The sequence below is a fragment of the Amblyomma mixtum genome, chromosome 6 (assembly GCF_055824585.1).
Source record: "Amblyomma mixtum isolate Tamu chromosome 6, ASM5582458v1, whole genome shotgun sequence".
Taxonomy (NCBI): Eukaryota; Metazoa; Arthropoda; class Arachnida; order Ixodida; family Ixodidae; genus Amblyomma; species Amblyomma mixtum.
Genome location: NC_143017.1, coordinates 101,945,312 through 101,961,644, shown reverse-complemented (window position 1 = coordinate 101,961,644; position 16,333 = coordinate 101,945,312). Strand labels below are relative to the sequence as shown.

General features: G+C 50.7%; 1 protein-coding gene across 4 annotated transcripts in view; it reads right to left on the bottom strand.

The window, feature by feature from the left end:
- Nucleotides 1–16,333, bottom strand: part of LOC149339872 (uncharacterized) — a 115,351-nt gene that overhangs the window by 66,668 nt on the left and 32,350 nt on the right. The window lies entirely within an intron of this gene.

The window sequence follows — 16,333 nt, the reverse complement described above, 5'->3', positions numbered from 1 at the left end:
AACACGTTACGCAAAAGACTATGTCGTCATCAGCGGGGATGCCACAAACATATCCCGCTCACACGTCTTTCTTAACCTGAGAGAGAGGTAACACGTAAGGCCCCTCAGAGTCACTGAACCCTCACACCGAAAGGAGCCCCAAAAGCAACCCTGGGTGCTTACGAGCAGGGTCGCTAGATAGTCGTCAACACCAACAAGTCACCTGTACAGACGACTAAGCCAGTGGTGGAGAAATTATTTGCGTTTTTTCGTCCTCTCAGGACATCGTCGCTGCGGAGACGTGAGCTTACACACGCTAATAGGACGCCGTACCTCTCCTACTCCCTCTCCGAAGAGACTCTATCTGGAGCCCAATCACCGTCATTCACAACACGCAACGAAAGCAGTGCTTCATTACTAATGAAACCAGCCTAGACGCCCATCTCCAATGCATTTTCTTCTCAGGATACACGCATGCAATGTGTGTAGTTTACTTGTCATAACATCATCGCCTCTCATGCGATACATTTTTTTTTTGTATCCTTACTCATCGCTTCCTTTAGCTCGGAGCAGAAGAGCGTATTCACGTGGCCGACCTTAAGACTATACGGCCCCAAGGATCTCTCTCTCTCTGTCGTATGCAAATATATCTTAAGCAGGCTAACAACGAGCTGCGGCGTAGTATGGCTCTTCGGAATGCGGAAGGCGAACCGCTAAGAGTAAAACACGGAGAGTGCCTGTTCCGACTTGAGTGCGCACTGGATAAATCTCAGCCCTTGTAATCCTCCTGGCACACCGCAACTATTTTCCCGTTCTGACCCGTTTGTCTCCTACTGGAAGCTGATGAGCGCAGTTCATGCATAAGCGAGCGCCTCGCGTCGCTCGCCTCTGGGCCGGGGCAGCCCCCATGACTCAGTCACCGGCTCCGCTTCCGGCGCGGAGAGCAAATCGAGGCCCGGCGCTTCCCGGCACAGCGCTGACGGCGCCACAGCAACAGCGTCGCGAGGTGAACGTCCTACCGGGGAGGGGGAGGGTGGCACTGCATCGAACAGCCTATTCTCGGTAATCGGGCCGACCGTTGTGCACTGCGCGTCGAAACCACGGCGTCGACTGCGAATGTCGTTGGACTCCGGTTGAGGGTCGGCGGAGCGGCTCTTTTCCATTTTGCAGCGAGAGTTTCTACCGGGAACTTTTCGACGAGGTTAACGGCATCGTTGTCCAAGTCGCAGCACTGCGTTGACAAGGAACGCTTCCTGCGCTCACCTGCTGTTCGATAACAATGCTGTCGTGCCGGGGCTGAGGTCTCTTTTGAATGTGTCATCTCTCTCTGATCATGTGCTTAACGCGGGTTTTTCTAGGAATCGGTGCACTCTCGAAAAGTCTAGCGGTTTTTCCTTTTTGATTTTCAGGTCTCAGGACATCTCTAATTAAGTCTAGTTAATTCCCAAATGTTCAGGTCCAGTGACACAGTGAATGATGCGTTTTATTCGGCTCGATGGAGCTCTTATGATGCAACTTAGCCTTTGTCACTCGCTCGCGCGATGACATTCAACGGTCTTTTCAATGCAAACCGAAGCGCGAGATTCGCCCGCGTTCACGAAGCTATGTCAGGAGAGGGCTTCGGAGCTACCACCGTGCGGGTCGGTGCTTCATTTGGAGTGCTTCATTTCGTGTCACCTGATTGGCGCTCGGGTAACTGAGATTTTGTCTCATTTATCTGCGTGTTACCGCGTCTGTGCCCTAGCCTGTCAGGTACTCTCTATCCCCGTCTCAGTTTCTTCTCCTTTCGACACGTATGCAAGAAAAGTGCTTCAAAAGCAGTTCACAGCCGCAGTGAGAATGTGGAACCGCACTTTGTACGCAGTGGCTTCTTCTCGTGACGGATTAATGGGATACGCGTGAACAGAAACTGACTGAGAACTATGTCTTCCACGCGCCAGTCGTGCAAGGACACTCCGATCTGTTCGCAAGGTATTGAGCATGAGTTAAATTAGCAGGTGCGCCTACACGCCAGAACTCTGAGCGAAAACAAAGAAAGACAGGACGTTGGGAGAACTTCGTTTGTGCACGGCATAGTTCAGCGAACTCTATCTTATGCCCTGAAGCATTAAGTATCCATCCTTATTATGTTACATCATAGCTGTCAGTTTTTCATTTCTCACGCCGCCAGGCTGCTAACAGCTGATTTACATGCCATGAGGGGCTTTGCACTATTTTGTGGAATACGCAGCTGCCTATCGACTACATTGAATGTTCTCCGCCGTGTCGCTGTTCTCCGTGTGTTCTCCGCGCCTGGGCCGAAGTGGCCATTGTTGCTTTCCAGACACTTGCCGCCTCTCCACACACGTTTTTTCGCCTCCATTCACTCTCATCCTATGGAAACCCTTTCTGCTGCGCCATGTTTTCTTTACTCTGTCCGCTCCACTTTCGATTCCTTCTGCGTCACTTCTACTCGCTTTCTGGAGCCCGATCTTAGGGTTAGCTCTGTACCTCCTAAATGACAAATTAAGAAACAAGCTAGAAGAGACAAGACCCCCCTCCTCCTGATGACGCTGGTGCCCGAGGCTGGCATCGTCGTCGTCTCGCCGTCTTTATTTATCCAGCGGCAGCAACGACGATCGCCTGCAGTGCAGCACGCCGCTACTGCCGCCGCCGCGGACGCCGCGATTGCGTCAAACGGGCCTCAAAAATAGAATTCCGTCGACGGCCGCGGCCCGCTGTACCGCGGCGGGCTTCTTTCTGGTCGACCCTGGCGCAAGCCGCTGCGTCATCCTTGTCCCGCTTATTCTCGAGTGTCTCCCGCAATATGTACTGCACAGTGCAGCTCGCAATATTTCCAGCAATGCCTTCTGTGCTTCATAGGAACCGAATGCACCCACGATACGAGGCACTATATATGTGCGAGGGGAGCGCAGAGAGCCGAAAACTGTGTTGCGGTTGGGAGGGGAATGCGGAACTTTTAGTGCGAACACATTATTCCGATAGGTAAACGCCGAGAAAGACCTTGCGGTGTTTGTGGGTTTGTGCCGAGTGAAATGAATAAATCAATCAAATAAATATCCGCGGCCGGCATTCGAACCCGCGATGGCGCGAACAGATCAGCTTCGCTGGCCACTGCGCTTTAGCACCAGGCTATCGCCGCGGCCCAACACGCCTCGTGTTAAACTGCAACACACTCTCGCGCTGCGCATTGCACATCGTCTTCACCAACAAATGCTGCTATCAAACAAATATTCGCGCTTTGAGCTATGTAGCGGTAGTGACAGAAGGATGTGCACTGCATGCGTTGGCGTAAACAACTTTGCTGTAGAAACCCGCCATTGGAGTATAGGCCGCCCGCGCACATCGGGTAAATTGGCATTGGCGATGAAAAAGTTGAAGACGAGCATAACTAGCGCCCTGGTTCAGTGGAAACCTCGGTGTCCACCTGTAAGAAACTGTGTTTCAGCACAATATATGGTGCTCATCAATGCTGAACCGCCAACGATTTGCTTTTTCAGCACCGCTCCAAGCTCACGCAGCTTCGGAAAGTGAATGACCATCGAACACGTCTTGCGAGTTTCAGGCTGCGTTATCCAGCGAGACAGCAGTCGCCGCGTTTTCCGAACCCAAATGTAGGGATGCAAAGCAACGTCCATCTCGAGGCGGTAGATGGGTCTCGATTCCTTTTTGTTACTTTATTATTGATTGCCCTTGTTCTCAAAGTAGTCTCTCAACACGTTGCTTGTAAGCTGCGTTAGTCTTGGTGCGGAATAAGAATGCAGATCCTACTGGGAACAGTCTCTGGACGGCCTGACGCTTAGTCTCCCTGCCCACCCTTCTTGTTTTGCATTAGAAATCTCTACCACATTACTCACAGTCGCGAAAGGTGTAGACGCACCCCATATATCCCATGACATCGAAGGCTGAAGCGGTGGACTGTTGATACACATTTCAGTGGCGCGGCCTAGTTCACTCGAGAGTAAGACGCCTCCGCGCTACGCCACATTTCAGTATAGCGCGAGAAAAAAAAAAAAATCCACATATGTGGACGGAATAACCTGCAGCCCGCGCATGCCTTCCATCCACCACTGGCTGCCTCGCCCCATGCCTGTTCCCCGCAGCCTTTCAAGCTGCCACGCTCTGGGGAGTGAAAAAAAGCGCACGCACGCTTGGATGCCTAAGTGAAGTCACTTCCGGCAAGGGCCGCTGCAGCGCCCTCTGTCCGGGCCTGCGAGCGGGGAGGAAGTGACGCAGTGTATATCCCACCCGTTGGCATGACGCGTCGACTCACCGCCAGCTGACTGACGAGAGAAAGCAGCTGATACGGTAGCACAAAGCGCAACCTTGCGGGCTGGCAGCGCAGCTAGCCCCGGCGGCACGCTGTAGCCAAGCGGCGCGCCCTCCTTCGTCCTGGAAAAGAAACCATAGCGGAGACGAGACGAGAGACAAGCGCTCACTTTCAAGTGAAGTTAGCGCAATAACAGACGCTTCCAAGGTTTCTTTTTAAGTGCGAATTACCAACGTGACCAAAGCCATTCTCTCCATCCCTCCACACTCACCCCTCGTACTGAGCGTGTTGTCCGCGTGCCCTGGCAATGCTTCCCACTCCATATTTGCAGGCCTCCGGTTGGCTCGACATCCTTAGCCACGCTGGACGAAGAAGGGGCTCAAGGCATGTATTCGCTTCTTATCCGCGAGGCACCGAACGTCTCCCACTCAGACAGAATTCAGTGAAATGAAAAAGAAGCCGGGTGCAGTGAAGGTGTGGGATTCCGACTTGGCTCAGGCTTGTATCCACGCACCCCTTCTCTCCTGGCCTGTCTAGGCTTTAAATTCAGCACAATAGATCACGTTTGATGGTATTCTAAACATCTTCAAGTATGGGTAAACGAGGGCAAGCCTGTTCATGGAGAAGCAGCTACCAAAGCGAAAGGGAAGAATGCAGCACAGAGCACTGCGGGGAGGGCTACAACTGCAGTTCTAAGGGGTGTCTTGGAAGGTGTAATGACCCCGGGGCTTAGTTTTAGTCAGTGCCTGTTTTGAGGCCAGAATAACAATCGCAATTGGTGGCAAACCAGAGAGCTGTAGGGAAATGTAACATTATATGCTGACTACAAAGCCACTAAATGTGCGGGCCCCGAAACGTCAATCTCTTATTGTTTTTCATCGCTGCCACAAATGGGAAAATGCATGTTGTGGTGGTTGGACATCGTTTTAGGGATGGGAAGCTGAGAGCAAAATTATGGATGAAGAATTCGGCTATGGAAGACCAAGGAAAACCTCAGGGCAGATAGGGCACTTGAGTATTATTACAGATAGATTACTGACTCGCAGTGGAGGTGCAGAATCAAAAACCTAACCAGTGTATACGCTTGAAACGGAGAAATAAGGAGTGTTAAACGCAGGGTCAACGGGGGTGTGAAATGAGCAAATGCAATGAGGAAGATACCGACTACGAACCTGTATGCGAGGGGAAACAACTTGAATCTTAAAGGAATCGCTTCAGTAGAAAGTGCCGTATTGTTGCAGTGCAGCTATAGAAACAAATCTGCCAGAGATGGTGATTCTTGTGCAGTGTGTGGTGGCTCAGCACCGCTGGAGGATAATGAAGGCAATGTGAACGCATCCGCGCTAGAAGGCAGAAAAACAGGTTCATCAGGGCAATGACTTCAAGGTAATATTTTATGAGCCACATTCAGTATATCCTTAACGTTATTGTAGTTCGTGCTTGAAACATATATCAAGGACACACTGGTTAGGGCTGAAAAAAATGCCTAAAGATAATAGGAAAAAAAAATTAGTGGGCCTAGCAGCCACTGTTACCACCCGGTTTCAAATGGCTCTTAGCATCCATGCTTCCATCTAGGTGTAACTGAGCAGAAAATTGGAGGATGCTTAAGCGTCACCTTTATGAGTGGAACGCGACAGCGTGTTGCAGGTGATTGCGGTGGTGTAAATTAACGCAATTTTCATTTTTTCTTCAATTGTTTCAAATAAAATAAAATCAATTATGCACTCTAAATTTTTTTAAATACCATCATCAAGCATTGCCTTTTCATTCTGAGCGTACTGATGCCATTGAACGCCCTTTTTCAAAGTTTTAATTTTTTTAGTTATTTATTAATTACAGTGAATTCATTAACTAGTCATTGCCTGTCACGTACCAATTCATCTTCAGTCACTAGAACTACAAATTACCATGGTACGATATTTTTCACGCAGCCACCGATTATTTCCGACTCGCGGTGCCGACTGCTACTACGCCGACGGCTTTTCGACCGTACGAGCTGTGTACGCTGCCGCGTAATAGGGCCGATCCAAGAGCACGCGTGGCCATTTTCTAAGTTTCCCTCGCATCGTAATGAATCCGACCAACCAGAGGTCCAAACTTGGTGCACGCGCAGTGGCGGTACGCTCCACCGAAGCACGCCGCTACCGGCGACGCAGGTTAACATGAGCGACGACACCGATACGAGCAGCGGGCCGCTGATACAGCGCTCCAGCCCGACCAGGTGCGCCCCCTAGAGTGTTAAGTTGCGGAATTCCGGCTCGCACAGCGTAGAGCGCGCTTGCGTAAGCTGCGCACGCGTTGCCCTTCGGCACGCGGCATGATGCGCGGCAGTGACGCCCGTTACTCAAGCGTGGTCTGTTGGCCCGCGCGGCGGCAGCGGCAGCATCCTCTCGACTGCGACCGGTTCGGGCCGCGTCTCGAGTTGCGGCCCTCTCGGGTGGCTTTGCAGGAAGCGTCGTCGACGCGATGGTCGCCATGCGGTCGGTGCAAGAGCTGCACGCCATGTTTGCGCCCAGCTTTGCACAGATACTGCGCGCCGAGTCCGACGCGCATGCCTGGATATCAACCGGTTGAAGCGGCGTACTCTTTGCGCGCGTGACCGAACGTTCAGGAAGGAACCGACGCCGGCAAAGTTCCACGTAACTCTTTCGCATTTTAAAGTAATTATGGTGCTGTCATACGCAAGGTATACGGCCTCTGTCGAAACCGTCCGGCCCCAAGCACCACAGCTGCGTAGAGTCCGCGAAATGTCTGCTTATATCTTCTACGCATCTGGGCTGCCGTAAGTGCCCTGCTGCACGACTCGACCGCGGATGTCGTGGCCCGGAGTCTTTTTACAAAGGCAATACTGAGAAGGGAACGGTACAATTAAGCCCCATGTGGACAAGTATAGCACAGGATATCCGGTGATGGCGCTGTCAGCGTCGGCGATGTGGGCGAAAAATCACGTTCACGGCTCTGGCAGGTGGCCCCTAGAGAGCAGACTACGAGGCAGGTGCGCTACCTAGGTCACGTGACCTTGTGGCGTCATCACTACCAGCCCACCGGATTGTGAGCAACCTGCCCACCATGGTAAGTCGCAGTTAAATTATTCGTCTCTCGGGGAGAGTAACCTGGGCCGCACGACGCCCACCACTGGGAGCACCTGCCATCGAAGAGCAATGGTGCGTCGCTTAACCGCTGCGCCACTGAGACAGGGGACGTATGACGACGCCCAGGGATCTATGAATGTAAAGTAGAGAATAACCTTCTGCATATATGGGAATTAACCAACGTCATACCCTTCAGGCGGAGCTTAATTGCCCCCTGCAATTTTTTTTTAACGGTGGTGACGCCCACGACGCCCCCATCATGACATCAAAGTAGCATGCAGGTGACCGAGGCTCTGCGCCACTGGTGTCGACGTCGAGCTGCACTCGGTAAGTATATTTAATGGCATGGTAATGCGTCTGAGACGCTGGACACACCAAAGCTTATTCTTGTGGCTTCGCAACCACGTTCCTGTAAGAGAAAGCTAGATACAACTAGTCTAAGCTCAAATTAATTCATTGAATCGGGGTAACCTCACTACGAAGTCGACATCTTCCTAAGAACACTGAGGGCTACAACTACACCGCCCACTTGAGTTTTTCTCATACGAATCAGTAGCAAAGAAATCAAGTCGAGCCGTGCTCAAATGAACGCTGGGCTTAAATGTCCGCGGTAAACGGGGCCTTGAATGCGCCTAGTGCAGAGGCCGTAACATCCTTTCTCAAAGAACGGTCTCTCTTTTCGTTATCCAGGACCATATTGCAATAAATTCAAAACACGTGTGCCGTCCGACAAAGTAGAGCTATACTCGATATGATCGATCGCCGATGTCCGAAAGTATGCGAAAAACTGGTGCGTATGCGCTGAGAAATTTGTTGGTACGATTGATCTTTTTTTTCTTTTTGTGTGTGTGTGTGTGCGTGTGTGTGTGTGTGAGAGAGAGAGAGAGGCGATACGGAGAGTACAGTGTCGCATACGAGCGAAGCACGTCTGCATTTCCGGCGCAGTGAACGATCGAATAAACCTCCCCTGTTTGCACTGTAAAGGTCAGAAATGTGTGTTCTGTGCGTGTGAGCAGCACGCACTGAATCGTGCTTTAGAGAGAGATACCGCGTGTATCGCTATTCCACTTTGACGAAAGCAATAATAATAATAATAATAATAATAATAATAATAATAATAATAATAATAATAATAATAATAATAATAATAATAATAAAAATAATAATAATAATAATAATAACGAACTTCACTTCCCGCATGAAGTGATGCCAGTGGCGGCCTTATTACTCCTCGCAAGTCGCAAATCTAGTGCGTGCGCTGACTATCGTGCACCAGTTCAATGTGTAGCCGCAAAATGTGTTTCTTTTACTGAAAATTTTGGAGTGGGGGAGTGTAAGGAGGAGTGTAAAGAGCAAACTCTTCCATTTATCCAGAGCCAGTCCTGTGTCGGTCGCATCAACTCTTTTAGCCAAACCCTCGCCGCGACTCTCCCTACACGCTTCCTGGTGAGGCTTCGTGAGAAGACTCTGACGATCACTGAATCGCCGTTTCGATGTTACGAGCGCAAGACTGCAGAGATGCTAACTTCCCTGCGTGGTCGTCGCGACCTTCAGTCCATGGCTAAACTCCGTTCCGCGTAGTTCTGAGCTGCGTACAGTGCCGGGCGAATGCCCAGGACGCATCAGTTCCGCCAGCACAAGACCCCGCACACGCTGGCCCATGCCGGCAGTTTGCAAGCTCAGGCGAGTTGATTCGTCGTGCGCGCCCGCACGCTATAGTGCGGAATGGTCGCTGCTTCTACACGGTCTCCTAAAACAACGCTCCAAACGACGGTCGCTCCTCCCTGCACTTACTGCGGTTAGTCTTCATGCAAAAGGGGTTTGACCCTGCAACTGTCGACTGCTTCCTGTGGCAGCGAGGAACAGAATCATCGTTCGGAGAAAATGTGGGCGCTTCTCAGCTGCGAGGTGACACCGGGAAAGGAAGAGCGTCAGGTATTGTCAATGTAGTCGAAATATTTCCAGTATGACAGGACCCTAAGTTGTCTGCCAGCTCAATAAGATAGACATATGTAGTTGTTTTTGTATGTGTCAAGCTAGCACATTGTCTAAGGGCATCACCTCTGCATGAAACGTTTGTGGAAAGCGATGAAAGCATCGTGACGTTGTCCTTTAGCCATCTAGCGTCATACCTGACGGCATAGGCCATCGAAGCATTCAGTCCGACTGGACTTATACAGCACAACTGAAGCCATACGCGAGGTGATCACACTGAACGCCCCCTCCCACCATCGACATGCAGCCGTCTCCCATACATAACACACGATGTCCTCTTCCACGCTGGGTCGTGCGTGCATTCGTTTGCAGTCTCAGCATGAACAAATGTTGGAGCTTGAAATTGTGCGTATTTTCCCCCACTAGTTTTGCATTCATGCTAGTGTAACATTTAATCTCGAAGACACAAGAAAGCTACGCGAAAAGTGAGCGTGTCTGTATGCGCTCTTCAAATCTTGTCTCTTTCCCGTGCCGCCTACCCGCACTGTCGTAGCTTCCCGTGCCAGCATTATTTCTATCTTGATCCTGCATGCGTCGGTCGGGCACTAAGAACACATTGCGTAACCGGTTTGATATTGCATTTGCCGATCACATGACCGGGAGAATTCTGCTCAACGCAATGAGAAATCAGGGAGCAGATAATTTATAAGCGTACCATTAACGGAACTTGTTCCATTATTTTATACCGGACCATTCACAAGACATGAAGACAGCTGATACGCTGCCAAGCTGTCTACATCGACCTCAATCACAATTTACTCAGCCCTGCCGCGGTGGCTCAGTGGTTATGGCGCTCGGCTGCAGACCTTAAAGACGTGGGTTCGATACCGGCCGCGGCGATCGAATTTCGAAGGAGGTGAGATTCTAGAGGCCCGTGTACTGTGCGATGTCAGTGAACGTTAAAGAACCCTAGGTGGTCGAAATTTCGAAAGCCGTTCTCTGCGGCGTCCCTGAGAGCCTAAGTCGCTTGGCGACGTTAAACCCCATAAACCATAAAAAATTTCTTCAGCTTCGCACCTGCAAATATAAGCCCTCCAATGTGCGGTGGTGTCGAGTATTTAGAAGGAAAAATTGTGGTATGGCATGCTTCTGGTGTGTAAAGAACCCGTAAAGCATCCGAATGGGCAGTGGAACTATATACGTGCGTCACGCTATTTGATATAAAGCCATCATAAGTCAGACCGGTTGGCGGCTTGCAAAACAATGCTGCCTGCATTAAGAAGAAAGTGGAACACTAAGCCAGGACACGTGATGAGTGGTCCAGTCGGTTTCTAGACAGTGTTTTAACGAGCAGGTATCAAAGCAGGGAATTAAGCCGAAAGCAAAGAACTAAAGCCGGAGACAAATGATAAGGAATTCCCTTCCCTTCCCATTTGCCCATTGTGCAGTAGCAGGCCAGGAGCGACCTCTCCATCTTTGTTGTCTCTCTGCGGCGACATAGCTGATATAAGCATGCAAGAGCAAGCTGCGAATGAGCGCCTCCTTCTTGCGCAGACATGATACAGCTGTTGATGTTGATAAGGATCGGCTTCAACATATCTTTTCCTGGCAGCTGTCTCGCCTGCCTATTACATCTCTCGCGTCCTTGCGCGTTAACATAAAAATAAATGAATGAATAAATTTAGTGAATAAATTTACACAGAAAGAAAGACCTGCAGCCATTATTGGGTGAGGGTGGGAATACAAAAAAATATTATGGCTAAGAAGCATGTTAACAAACCAGGCATCAAGTGGTGCTCATGGGTACGCGTCGCAATGAGAGTCAGCCACGTCTGCACTCAACATTTCCTCCATTCTAAATTAAGCTGTACCAGCGCTCCTTGCACACAGGTCAAGCTTTATGCTTCACTTTCAATATATCTCATTCAACGCTTCACGTACCGCAGAAAACAGCCGGTGTTGAGACACGGAATACAAGTAAGCCTAAGCCCAAGGAAATGGCTAGGAGCTTGGAGCCTTTGTCTCAAACTTTTTTGATGACTAAGCCTCCGTCAGGCGCCGAGCCTGTTGTCGCCAGTTGCGATGGGGGAGCGCAAGTTCCTTCGCAGGCGCGCTGTTCGCGCGGCTGACGTGGAAGCGCGAAACCCCAATGCGCCAGCGCGTTTCATAATTCATTGCGCTCGAGTTGGGAGAATGGGTTGGCGAAAAAAAAAAAGAAAGAAAGGACAGACGGGGAGAGCGACGTGTTCGCGGAAGACGGATCGATTGAAGCCAACTGCGCGGCTGGTTTTGCTTCTGCGCCTCGCTGCGTGCGGAGGCGTCGCGCTCCTTGCTCCGTGCGAAATGCTCTAGATGCATCACGAATGAACACTTCCACTTATATTGGACAGTTTTGATAGATCAGTTGATTGATTGATTTGTTGATTGATTGATTGATTGATTGGTTGGTTGATTGATTGATTAATTGATTGATTGATTGATTGATTGATTGATTGATTGATTGATTGATTGATTGATTGATTGATTGATTGAAAGAACGACTGAGTCAATGACAATGACAGGCTGACTAAGTGACTGAGTGCGTGACAGAGTGACAGACGTACAACATGAAGCGGTGGGCGAGACTGACTGAGTGAGTGAGTGTGAGTGAGTGTGAGTGAGTGAGTGAGTGAGTGAGTGAGTGAGTTAGTGAGTGAGTGAGTGAGTTAGTGAGTGAGTGAGTGAGTGAGTTAGTGAGTGAGTGAGTGAGTGAGTGAGTTAGTGAGTGAGTGAGTGAGTGAGTGAGTGAGTGAGTGAGTGAGTGAGTGAGTGAGTGAGTTAGTGAGTGAGTGAGTGAGTGAGTGAGTGAGTGAGTGAGTGAGTGAGTGAGTGAGTGAGTGTAGAAACAAGCGGCCGGAAGTCTAATCTGGCCGCGGTTTTCGCAATTCTACCAGGGTTGAATGTAGCGGGAGGAAGGGTGGACTCGACCTTGCCAAATTGGCGTAGAAATTTACACAGCGCGGTCTTCACAATCAAACCCCTTGCCCCGAGGACTGGACACATTCTATGTCGCCGCGGTGGCTCAGTGGTTATGGCACTCGGCTGCCGACCCGAAAGACGCGGGTTCGATCCCGGCCGCGGCGGTCGAATTTCGAAGGAGGCGAAATTCTAGAGGCCCATGTACTGTTCGATGTTAGGGCTCGTTAAAGATCCTCGGGTGGTCGAAATTTCCGGAGCCCTCCAGTACTGCGTCCATCATAGCCTGAGCCGATTTGGGACGTTAAACTCTCATAAACCAAACCAAACATTTTATGCGATAACATAAGAGCTCCATGTCTCCGCACCCATCTGCGGTGTTACACTTATCCACATGCCAACATTGATAGACGGAAGTGCCATCTCCGACCTGCCACGGTTGGCAAGCGGAGAGAGGGAAATCCCCCCTTCATTTGTACGGCATCCCTGGTCGTGCATGACAGCTCACAGTGAGGTTCGTAAGCTAGCCACTGACACAGCTAACGGCAGTTAGGTGTCTTTTACATCATACGATAACCGCGAAAACACATCGCCGTGGTGCTATCTCCGCTGTCTTGTACTGAGCTTGCGATGCAACGCGGCCAGTAACAGGTGAGGTAGATTAATACAAAGCCCTCCACTACGGCGCCCCCCGCGAGCCGCACAGAGGAGTGCAACACGGTACGGAGACTCGAGAAATTTTTGTTATTTAACGCAGATGCGGCTATCATCATCTTCTTCTTCTGCGACCACCATCTTCATTATCATGCGAGGAGAGAGCTCGCGCGGCAGATACCTCTTCCTCCCATGACCTCCAATTGCTCTCCTGATGTGCATCTCTGCACGAGGGGCCCTATTTCGTTCCGTTCAGCCACAGCAGCGCTAAGCTTGCCGCTCAGCTGACGTCTCCGTACCCCGCTATCTTTACTCTCCTCGATTCTGCTGACGGCACGCGTTCAGAGCCCCCTATCTAGCGCTGCGTTCCGCGCTGTGCGGCGTCGCGTGACCCAGACACAAAGCGCTTTATGCGAGCTAAACTGCGGCAGCTACGGCGACGACAACGACGACGACGACTGCCGGCCGTTTTCGCTTCTCCGTGTACTCTCCGCGGAAAAATACCCGTGGCCTCCTTCCGTCCCGGGGCATCGCTGCGAGCGCTTCCTCTCGTCGCCTTTGAGAACCGCATTCTCGCCCGCCGGCTATGCAGGGATGGTGAGAGTGAGAGAGGAGAAAACGAACTCGCGTTGGCAATATCTCAGCGGGAATGAAAATGGGGTAGTAGACATTGGAGGGGCATGCAGTGCGCAGCAAAAATAACCAATAATCCCCTAAGGCAACTGAGTATAGATCCCCCCAAAACAATGAGACGCAGCAGGATGCGGCAGAGGGTCAGGTGGGGAGATGGAGAAATTCACTGGGATAGCGCGGAGATGATTGCGCCACGACACGCGACCGCCATCACCGGACTAAAAATGCGGTCTTCCCAGCTCAGACCCGGCCGCCCAGGTCCGGGCCGTGGAGTGGGCCGCCCAGGTAGCCGTCAGTCGAGGACTGATTGGCCATCTAGCACGGAACCAACTACAAGTGCTTTTGAGAAAATAAAGTTTTTCCTCCTCCTCCTCCTCCTATTCGGCTTCACAGTAACGGCACCAAACATGTTTTCAGTTCCAGTAACATGTGTCTCGCTCGAGAGGGACGCGACTTGCCCGGCTATAGCCTCCGTGAGGGAAGGCGTGCGATGGGACGTTGCAAGCAGGCGACTAACGCAAGTGGACACATAGTAATCGCTTTATCGAGAACTTTTGCCACTTTTTAAGCGAGGCTTGTTTACACTCCTTCTTGTAACTTTCTCACCCTTTCTTATTAAGCATAATGGCAAACATCTCGAAACAAAAAAAAACAAGAACTCTGGTCTGTGCCACCGCGTTAAAAACGGGTAATCTTCGCCAAGACCAGATAACCTCTACTGTGTCCTTCCCCACTGTAGCAAGTCTACGAATTGGGGCAAAATTGTAGAGGCCTGAAAACTACACAGCTTACGGGAAGCAACAGCGAGATCCTCGTCACACAAGGATTCCTGCTTACAACGTCCTATTGCGACTTGGTGGGAGATTGCTCCGAAGAAAGCGAATAATTGTCGTCTTACGGCTACTTGAAATTGCACGCTGCGCCATCTGCGTCGACGAAGACCGAAGTGGGAAGGTTATATATGCGTAGCGAGCATGCTTTTGAAAGGGCCAAAATGCACGCACGCGCGCGCGCGCGCGCACGCACGCACGCACGCACGCACGCACGCACGCACGCACGCACGCACGCACGCACGCACGCACACACACACACACATACACACACACACACACACACGCACACACGCACACACACAGACACACACACACACACACACACACACACACACAAAATGAGTAAGAAGTTGCTGTCTGATCCGTCACACCCCGGTGTCTGCAAATAATTCAGCCGGCAGAGCACAGCCAAACAAGGAACATTGAAAGAAATACTGATCCAAGGTTGGGGCATTCTGCGTCCTTCAAAAGTGCCCACCTTTATCTTCCCCTAATGAAGTGCCTGTCAATACGCCGCATACCGCATAGCTGTCTGCCAATTCGAGATATCTGCTTCGAGGAACAAACCAATTCCATCTATTACTCTTGCGGCTGACCTCATTGCATATCCTCCTAAGGGAGACAATTCTCTTCCTTCCTCCCTCCCTATTCTTGTTTTTCCCCAGCGCCTTTCGTAGGCGGAGATGCAAGCACTTGTACAAATATTCTCACAAAATTAATATTCGTGCAGAACAGAAAGGCTCATTTAGTCATGGAATTAAAGCTGTGGCTGCCGAAAGATGCAGCACTGACTTGCCCTAAAAGGCACGCGAGTCAGTATATCAACACATGTCATGTCATCAACACAGGGAAATTGCCTTTTGCCGCTGATGACAAGTGCTAAAAAACTAGTGCCAAAGCTTAGTTTATGAGAGTTTGAGCCATTGCCTACGATAATGGGCAAGGTTTGTTCAACCTGGATGAGCGCTGTTGCGCAGCCCTATATTGCCACACAAATGGAGCGCCTTCCCTCGCACGGTGCCTACGATGGCCACCTGCAGCTGATGGCATCGTAGTGGGCTCTGTTTTGTAGCGAGAGCTACACTACGCTAGTTCTTAGAGCCTTCAGCGTGTTACCTCGTGAGCTCCGTGGCGGCGTCGTGGCCTTGAGCCGGTCGGTCACGTGCTGCGGAGCAGCTGCTGCTGCCGGCGGCGCGGCGGCAAAACCGAGCTTCAACAGCTGTGCGCATGCGCCGCGTCGAGAGGGGGGTGGGGGTGGGGGGGGGGGGGGAGGTGTCGCAGCAGCACAAGTAGGCGGCTTGGCGGAGCTCTCACGTCATCCAGGTTTAAGCAGAGCTAAACCACAGCCAATTTTTTTAAACAGCCGTCGAAGATAACTACGGCATGCCATATTCGAACTTCGTGCCAATTATTCACTTTCAAATAATTTTTAACACAAACTTTTTGCTTCTTTTCAGCGAATACACTAGAATCAATTAGATTCGTTATTCGAAAATGTCGTATATTCGCACAGCCCTATCAGAACGGTATCTGGAATATCAGCTTGCCTTCACGCCATTGTTACATGACCTCTTTGATACGTGATAACAAAGCTAAAAGAACTTCTTTCGCTTCGGCCACTGACTTCTTAACGATGGCCGTTGCAGTCGACTGTAGCGTAAATGAACATAACCTCGATGTGCGTTTGCAGAGGAACGCCACTGTATTCACGGAGAAATAGAAGCGAGGTAAAATTGAGCTTAAAGATGATCAACTAACCACAATCATCATCATTCCGCTTGCGCAGGCTGCAGTATGAAGGGTCTCCCAATAAATTCCATTAACCCCGTCCTGCGCAGTCGCGCCCCCAACCTATCGCATAGAATTTCCTCTTTTCACACGGGTTTCGCTGCAGCTACCGTTTTTAAGTGCGCTATGTTGCCCCCACAGAGGTTATGTGACCTCCGCGTTACATGTTCCTTCAAGTCCACCTTTTCTTC